The sequence below is a fragment of the Benincasa hispida genome, chromosome 1 (assembly GCF_009727055.1).
Source record: "Benincasa hispida cultivar B227 chromosome 1, ASM972705v1, whole genome shotgun sequence".
Lineage (NCBI taxonomy): Eukaryota > Viridiplantae > Streptophyta > Magnoliopsida > Cucurbitales > Cucurbitaceae > Benincasa > Benincasa hispida.
This window is the reverse complement of record NC_052349.1, coordinates 89,260,949-89,269,273: the sequence shown is the minus strand read 5'-3', so window position 1 is coordinate 89,269,273 and position 8,325 is coordinate 89,260,949. Positions and strand designations below refer to the sequence as shown.

Here is an 8,325-nt window from a genome sequence, read left to right as displayed (position 1 = left end):
GCATATCACGGAGAAGGCTGGCATCGCCGAGTCGAGTCCGTGGAATTGAGAAACTTTGAATGAAGGAAGAAGTAGGTGGTCCCTGTGCTATCAGAAGATCAAAATTCATCAGTGACGCAAGTTTTGGAATCATGGAATCTTCAACTTTTCTCTACTACTCAGAATTTTCATGGCACTATATCTTTTCAGTTCTTTATCTACATAAAAAAAAATGGAGATTTCAGTAAAAGAATTTTGTTTTGTTTAAAATTATTTGACCCTCTCACTGTTTTTCTTGTAACGATCAAGGTGCAGGATTGTGGAGGTGTTACACAAAGAAGCAACTTATCTTATTCTGTCACCGCAATCCAACGAAGATAGATCGCCGCAAAGAATGATGCATCAACACACAATGCGAGCGACAGTGCAAATTTGGGGGTTGTATTCTTCCTTAACTTTATTTCAAATTTTGCACTATCGCATCGCATTTTGATTTTAAAGGTTTTATCACCACATCCTCTTTGATTATCGCAATCATTTAACATTGATAAATTTAGTAAGTCACCGCATGCTGTCTCTTTGCCAATTATGATTTCAATGATGAAACACATGCTTCTATTATTTTCATATATATTATAACCAACTTAATCTTAGAAAATTTACCTCATGAAACTTCCTTGAAGAGGTCTGCTAGCTTTCTTTCAAACTCTCTTTACGTAGTTTCCTAAGAACATCGCATGACTTCTTTCAATCTTTCGGCAATGGGGACATTGCCGCATTTTAAATTTGAGGGAGGTATTTATTTTCGACCTTGCTATTTTTAGCTTTATAAAAAAGATATTTGAGAATAAAAACTCCACTGTCAACGCAATGAGAAAACCCATGTTGATAAGAGTTAAGTTGTGAAAGGCACTTACCCGTAATTGGATATCCGCATGACACACGTGGGGGCAAGCCAAAACGAAAGTAAGTCACCAAGATCAATGCATAAATCAATGACTGCAACTCCACTACCAAATCGGTATGAGTTTAGTCTGAGAAAGAGTGCACTGCTCGTAGTTGGATGTCTGCATGACACACGTGAGGGAAAGCCAAAACGAAGGCAAAGCACTCGAATCATCACAAGGTAAAAAAAAATAGCAATGAAGAAAATTTTTGTGCAAGGATAAATCATTTGAGACCCCAGTGAAAAATTTTCTTTTTGAAATAAATCATGCGATGTTCCGGAATTTAGTAAAGTCCTTTTGAAAGTTAAGCTTGCAATCCCTAAGTCTTAGAAATATTTTAGGTGGAGACTTGAATAAGATTTAAGGAAATTCTGGCATATAGGATTTGAACGAAGTATCCTTGAGAAACCTACGGAAAGAACTTTCCGGTTAACTTGCTAAAGGAATCTTTAGCTTATGCTTGAGGACAAGCATTGTTTAAATTTGAGTGTGTGATAACTGGCAGAAATGCACGTTATCATAGTGCTAAGTTCTTAAATAATGTTGAATTGCATTAATAGAATGTGTTAAATTGCGTCCATTAAGCATAAATTCTATAATATTGCAGTTGCATGCATCCAACGCATTAGAGCAGTTGATCTTTATATTTTTGTGCAGAATATGCGTAACACAATGCAGAGATTGCGATCATAGGAATACATTGGTCGAGCGCAACTTCACCAAAAGACTTTGCGTTGATTGTGCTCGCAAACATTCGCCCAAGAAGAATCACCACAACTTGGTTAGTGCAACATGGTGGGCGCATCTGGGTGAAAGAATAATTAAGAGTGATGGGACAGAAAGCTGACGACAGTCGGATCCAAATTAAGTTGACAGCCGATAACGGTCACAAAGTACATTCAGCTTTATCGGTGACAATTATTCAGAGCATCGGTCAGGAATTAAAACTGTCCCATCTGTAGAACCAAGAGAGAGAAGTTGCCTTTTGCCATGAAAACTCTATAAATACCAAGAGAATTCTTCAGAGAAGGGGTTAAGTAGTCGATTAATTCATCACTTACAAGCTCACGCCTCTGTCCATAGTTTTCTTTCATTTTAAGGCGGACGCGAGGAAGAAGGAGTGTTGGTAGATCGTCCCGGTAAGCTTGGGAAAGCACCGGAAGCTCCAAGACAGAGAGAGGGCTGACACCTGTGGAAGCAGGAACATTTGTAGATTAGAATAGAGATTCAGTGTAAAAGGCCTCGGTCAGCAAGGAATTGCTACCAGGCTCTCTACCTTTACTTTCCATTGTCATTTTGTACTCAACTCAGTTATAAGAATGGAATTTTTTTCTCTATATCTATTCACTCTCTGTTATTTATGCATGAGTAGCTAAATTAGTTGAATGGGTAGAGAAATAGTTAGCTAGTATAACGAGGGAATCTTCATCTTGTGGTTATCTCGTTTGTGTATACTTCATTCGTCTATTAGAGATACTCAAGAGGGTAGTCTAAAGATAAGATCTAAACTTGGGAAGGTCAGGTCAGAATCTAGCTTTGGAAGAACCATATTAGAATGCATAAACGGGAGATAGGCGCTTAGGAATGAGCACTATTTGTTATTAACGTATCGCATGCATCTTAGCAATAAGATATGATTGTGTGCGGTCACCTTACTTTCATGCAGTTTGCATCAACGCAAAGGACAAGAGTAGAGACTTAAGGATAAGCTCTATGGACATTTTGCATTCATCACATGCATCCTAGACCTAGGAGCATCGCATTCACATTGGGAAATGACTTGATGTGCATGGTTGTAACATGATCGCAAGGTTAGACGCATTCCCGAGTAACGCTAGCTAAAAGATCTTCTCAACCTGTTCATTGCATACTCATTGCATCTATCAACGCAACTATCTTTCTCAAATCCGCCGCCTTTATTTACTTCTTCTTTTTTTTCATCAACACAAAAACACACTCACACTTTATTTATTTACTCGGTTACCACAAAGTTTTCATAAACATTACCAATGCATCCATTTTCACAAGTCCCTGTGTTCGACCCTGGACTTACCAGGAAACTTAGAGGAATTTTAACTTGAATTCCATTGGGGAAACTTGAGTGCACATCGCAATCCATCAACGCATATCATCCATATTTCCACTTAATAAAATCAACGCATCAAAAAATTACCAATGCAACCTATTTTCCCAAGTCCCTTAGTTCGACCCTGGACTTACCAGGAAACTCAGTGGGGTTTACACTTGGATGCCACTGAGAAAACTTGAGTGCTCAATACATTTTCATCATCGCATTTCATCCACAATTGCACATCACAAAATAACGCATCATGTACCTCCTGCCTCCTCTACCCGACACCTTCAACCTGACCTTACAAATCCTTTATCAGCCAAACCTATTCCTTTACCCACTCATCCTATGACAATCCGAGGGAAAGCTGGTATCTTCAAACCAAAAATCCTCACTACCTCATCCTCTGTTGATTGGTTGGTAACCAAACCTACTCGAACTCAAGATGCCTTAGCTTCTCCTCCCTGGACGTAGGCCATGGATGCCGAATATGCTGCCTTAATGAAAAACAACACCTGACGGCTTATACCTCCTACACTAGACATGAACATTGTGGACAAATAGGTTTTCAGAATCAAGCGTAACTCTGATGGTTCAGTTCAACACTACAAAGCACGACTTGTGGGAAAAGGATTTCACCAGAACCCGAGCATAGACTTCTTTGAGACATTCAGTTCGATTGTCAAGCTTTCAACAATTCAGGTGATTCTTAGCATTGCTGCCTCTCATGGATGGAGTCTACGGCAACTAGACTTTGACAATGTCTTTCTTAATGGAACTCTAGAAGAAAATGTGTATATGACACAGCCTTCCGGGTATGTACATCCATCCTACCCACATCATGTTTGCAAGCTTGACAAAGCCCTTTACGGCCTAAAACAGGCCCCCCAGGCTTGGAATGCTGCTCTCACAAGGGAGCTCCTTCGATGGGGATTCAGAAACTCACTGTCTGATTCTTCTTTATTCATTTACAACATGCAGTCATCTATTATTTTCCTTCTGGTTTATGTTGATGATGTTATTGTAACTGGTAATGGCCCCTCAATAATCAATCAACTCATCTGGTCGTTGGACAACACTTTTGCTCTTAAAGACTTGGGACAACTCACATATTTCCTTGGCCTTCAAGTTCATTATCTTGATTCTGGCCTCATTATAAATCAAGCAAAATATGTGGATGACCTTCTACATCGTTTACAACTCACAAACTTGAAGCCTACCCCATCCCTCAGTGTTCTTGGCAAACATTTGTCTATTACCGATGGTACTCCTCTTGAGGATCCTTTTATTTATAGAAGCACTATCGTAGCTTTGCAGTATCTCACCATAACCCGACCAACATCTCCTATATAGGCAATCACTTAAGTCAGTTTCTTCAAAAACCAACTGATGTTCACTGGCAAGCTGTAAAACGCATCCTTCGATACATTAGTGCAACCAAACATTTTGGTCTGTTGTTTCAACCAAGCTTTGACCTATTAGTCTCTGCCTACTCGGATGCAGATTGGACCTCTAACATTGATGATCGAAAATCCGTTGTAGCATACTATGTATTCATTGGAAACAACTTAGTCCGATCAAGTACTGAATCTGAATATCGTGCCTTAGCATACACTGCATCTGAAGTCATATGGCTCAATCAACTGATGTCGGAACTTGGGATGTTGTCTTCTGTCAAACCAATCATCTGGTGTGACAACTTAAGCATTGCTGCCATAGCCACCAATCCCGTGTTTCATGCCAGAACAAAACATATTGAGATAGATACCCATTTTGTACGAGATCATATCCTTTGTGGAGCCTTGGAAGTGCGATATGTCCCTTGGGCAAGTCAGCTTGCTGATTGCCTCACAAAACCTCTAATACATTCTCACTTCCAGTCTTTTCGTTCCAAACTCGGTGTACTTGACGTACCCTCTCGTTTGAGGGGGATATTAGAGAAGAGCAAGTCAGCAACACACATGGACAAATAGTCAGCCACCCAGTCAGTACACCCAGGCCATGTCATCATTCTTCTAGAAGAAAAAGTTGTTAGAGGGAATATTTATCCCAACCAGTCAAAATTGTACAAATATATTCTTTATTCATTATTATTCAATATCTTTCAGCCGTTTCGTCTTCTTTGCTTATTTTAAATTTCTAACTCTCCGATCCTTTCATGTCGCGGCTGCCAAAGAGAAATTTGAGACAGACCATCTCATTTTCCTTTCCATTCTTCATTGTTCCCAGTTTCAAAATCAAAGGTAAACTTCATTCTGTTCTAGAAATTTACCCATCTCATTGTAATTCTTGTGTAGGTTGTAACAACGTTTACAAAGCTATTAGACAACCGAAAGAAGGTAAAGTTGCCACCTAACCTCACAAATGCAACAAAACCTTTAGCTGCAAAAGGTAGTTCGATTTCTTCTCTCAATCAGTAAGAAAAAATCCTCTCGCTCTGTTTTCTTTTGCAATTTGCTAATGTACTGAAATGATGAAATTTTTTAGATGAAAGGGGAAAAAACATTTTGGATGGTGTTTGTCAAACTTCTTTGTCCACCTTGTTTATTCGTTCATACTTTTATGCCTCTGTTAGACCACCTTTCTTAAGGAACTATTTTACCATGCAGATGATTTTCTAATGGTGTTTTTTTATTATATACTTTTTAAAACTTTTCTTTAGAACATTGCACGGGGATTCTCTTCCTCACTTATTTTTGCAGTTGAAATGGTCAGTCATGGTTATCATTTTCTTGTTTATATATCATGTGTATGTTCTTTTGTGTACTCTACTTTTTCACCCATTTATTCCACTTGAAGGAAAAGGCTTGTAGATGTACTCTGCTTTCTTTTTTACTTATATATTGGGTGTCCTCTCTTAATACGGAAACTCTCCTAAATAATAATTTTTATGGTACAAATCCATTGGAGATTTGGATCTCTTACTTATCTATGATTAAGGGATCAAGGAGTGAGATTGATGTTTGCGATCCCTTCCTATCACCCCAACTTGTATAATAAGTTAAGTAAATTGACTGCACTTGTGGGGAATTAAGAGTTACCTTTATTTTATTTACTCTTTCTCATAACATGTCTTAGGTATACAAACCATAATGATATATCCCCTATATCTCGTTAACATGCATGCTAGATAATTGAAAATTTTGTTTGTTGCCAAAGTTCATTGGAAATAGACGCCAATTATACCTCCTTAATGTTGCTAGGTTGAAATTTTGCTTCTCACTGAACTCACTCCAAAAAGTATTGTTGTCCATAATGCTACAGAGGTTACTAAAGTTGTGGTAAGTTACATTTGCTTATTGCATCACCAAACCCTGTATTAGAGGTTTCTAGGCTCAATGCTTATTGATACTTATACATTACGAAATTTTATTTTATTTTTTTGTTCTATTAACTGCATTGATTTTATTGTCTGTAGGTCAAGCCAGTGGCACGGCTTTTGGTGATACTTTACCCAGTTGGAAGATTTGTCACATACCTATCAATGGGGATGTTTAAAATGCTTGGTATGAAAGGGAGAAGGTAAGTTTTGTAGTATCAATGTTTCAGCTGCTTAGAAGCTTCTGCTCACTGTTTCATTCTAAGGTTGTAATTGCATGAAGGTTTATGAAGCCCTGTATTTCTTCTTTCGTTTCATCATACAAAATAATTCATCTTAGCGCTACTTTTACCTGTGTTACTGTGTTAGTGAGCAATTTGTAATTGAGGGGCAGAACTGAATGGGGCCATAGAGAAAAAAGAGCAAGTAATGGATAGGCTTCCTAGGACATTGTTCTATTAATAAAACTCTTGAGCTTGAATCCTGAAGTAAATCTTAGCTGCTGTTTCTTGTTGACAGCACATGTGAATCTGAACATCTAAAATGGTCTTTGAGATATTATACTGCAAGATTATCGCTTTCTTTCTCCTCTTAAAATGATACAAACTATTTCAGAGAGCTTACTGACTTTATTATTGTATCTCAGATTTCAATTTCATTGCTGATAAACATCTAAAATTGAATTGAAATGTGACAACACTGTGGTTTTGGTTTCATTTGTTCTCCCACCCCCACCCCGCTCCTCATTCTTTCTCTCTCTGCCAATAGTAAGAAAGGAAATTCATACAAGGGAAAAACAATTAGGAGATATTTCATTATTACTTAATCTCCATGAACTATAAAATTTGGTTTTTTTATGGAAGCACAAGAGCAATCAGATGTCTGAAATTAGCACATTCGACGGACAATTTAGTATGACAATTTAATCTTTATTGTAAATTAGCTTGACTATGCTAATTGCTAAGGTCACTTTAATTTGGTTGAACGAGGTTTGTCATGAATATTTTGAATATCTATAAATTTCAAGAACAGCATTTGCCTCTTGAGTTCTATTTATTTATTTTTAAATTTGTATGTGCAGCTGAATCAACTCCAGTTTTTTGACTTGGTGATGGTGAATATTCATTGTGTTGTGTGCCCTATTGCATGGTATCTGGGATAGTTTTCCTTGCTATGTGGATTTTGTGACTTGTTGATTATCTGGTTATGTCTTGATTTGTACTTGATACTTTTTTGGGTTATCTGTGTAAAATGTTGTCATGATGGTTTCAATACAGGGTATGATTGGGAATGTTCTTGAGATAAAAGATACACATGTGAGAGAGGTGATGACACCTTTAATTGATGTGGTTGCAATTGATGGCAGTGCCACACTGGTGGACTTCCACAATTTGTGGGTGACTCATGAGTACTCATGGTACGTTAAACTTTTAGGCCAAGTGTCTGATGGCCTTTCCCCACAAATTGTTGTTTGAATACACACGCATACACACATCTACTCTGAATTTACTTTTGTTAGGTATGTCTTCAAACTTTTTCTATAAATGAATTAATATGTGTCAAAAAAGCAGCTTGTAACTCTAGGGATATTTTAGTAATTGTGTGTACCCTAGGGCTTCCCACTAGTCTATTTATTTGGCCTATTCTCTTGTACTTTGTGTATCAGAATTAATAATAAAAATCAGTGTCTATCGTGGTTTTTCTCCCTATACTAGGCTTTCCACGTAACTGTGCTGTTATTTTCTTCCATAATCTTTTATTTTTAACATGGTATCAGAGAACGGGGACGAAACCCTAGCCATTATGGAAGAGAATCATCCACAGTTGCCTTCAGCTAGTGGATCTTCGAGTTTTGATATGAAAACTGCTATTCGGGCCGCGGTAAAGGAGTGTTTTCAAGCTGCCTTACCGGAATTAATTTCTGTCGTCCAGTTGTAGTCAACAAAAAGCCGCCGTCAATGGGAGCCGCACATGGACAGATCTGAAGAATACACAAACGTACGGCCGCA

The 8,325-nt window shown here is 37.9% G+C and overlaps 1 long non-coding RNA gene across 1 annotated transcript; it reads left to right on the top strand.

The window, feature by feature from the left end:
* Positions 1 to 5,782: 5,782 nt before the first annotated feature.
* LOC120075115 lies at positions 5,783 to 8,325 on the top strand. The gene is made up of 4 exons (XR_005481311.1): positions 5,783 to 6,278; positions 6,416 to 6,519; positions 7,594 to 7,733; positions 8,094 to 8,325. It is a non-coding gene; the product is annotated as an uncharacterized LOC120075115 (long non-coding RNA).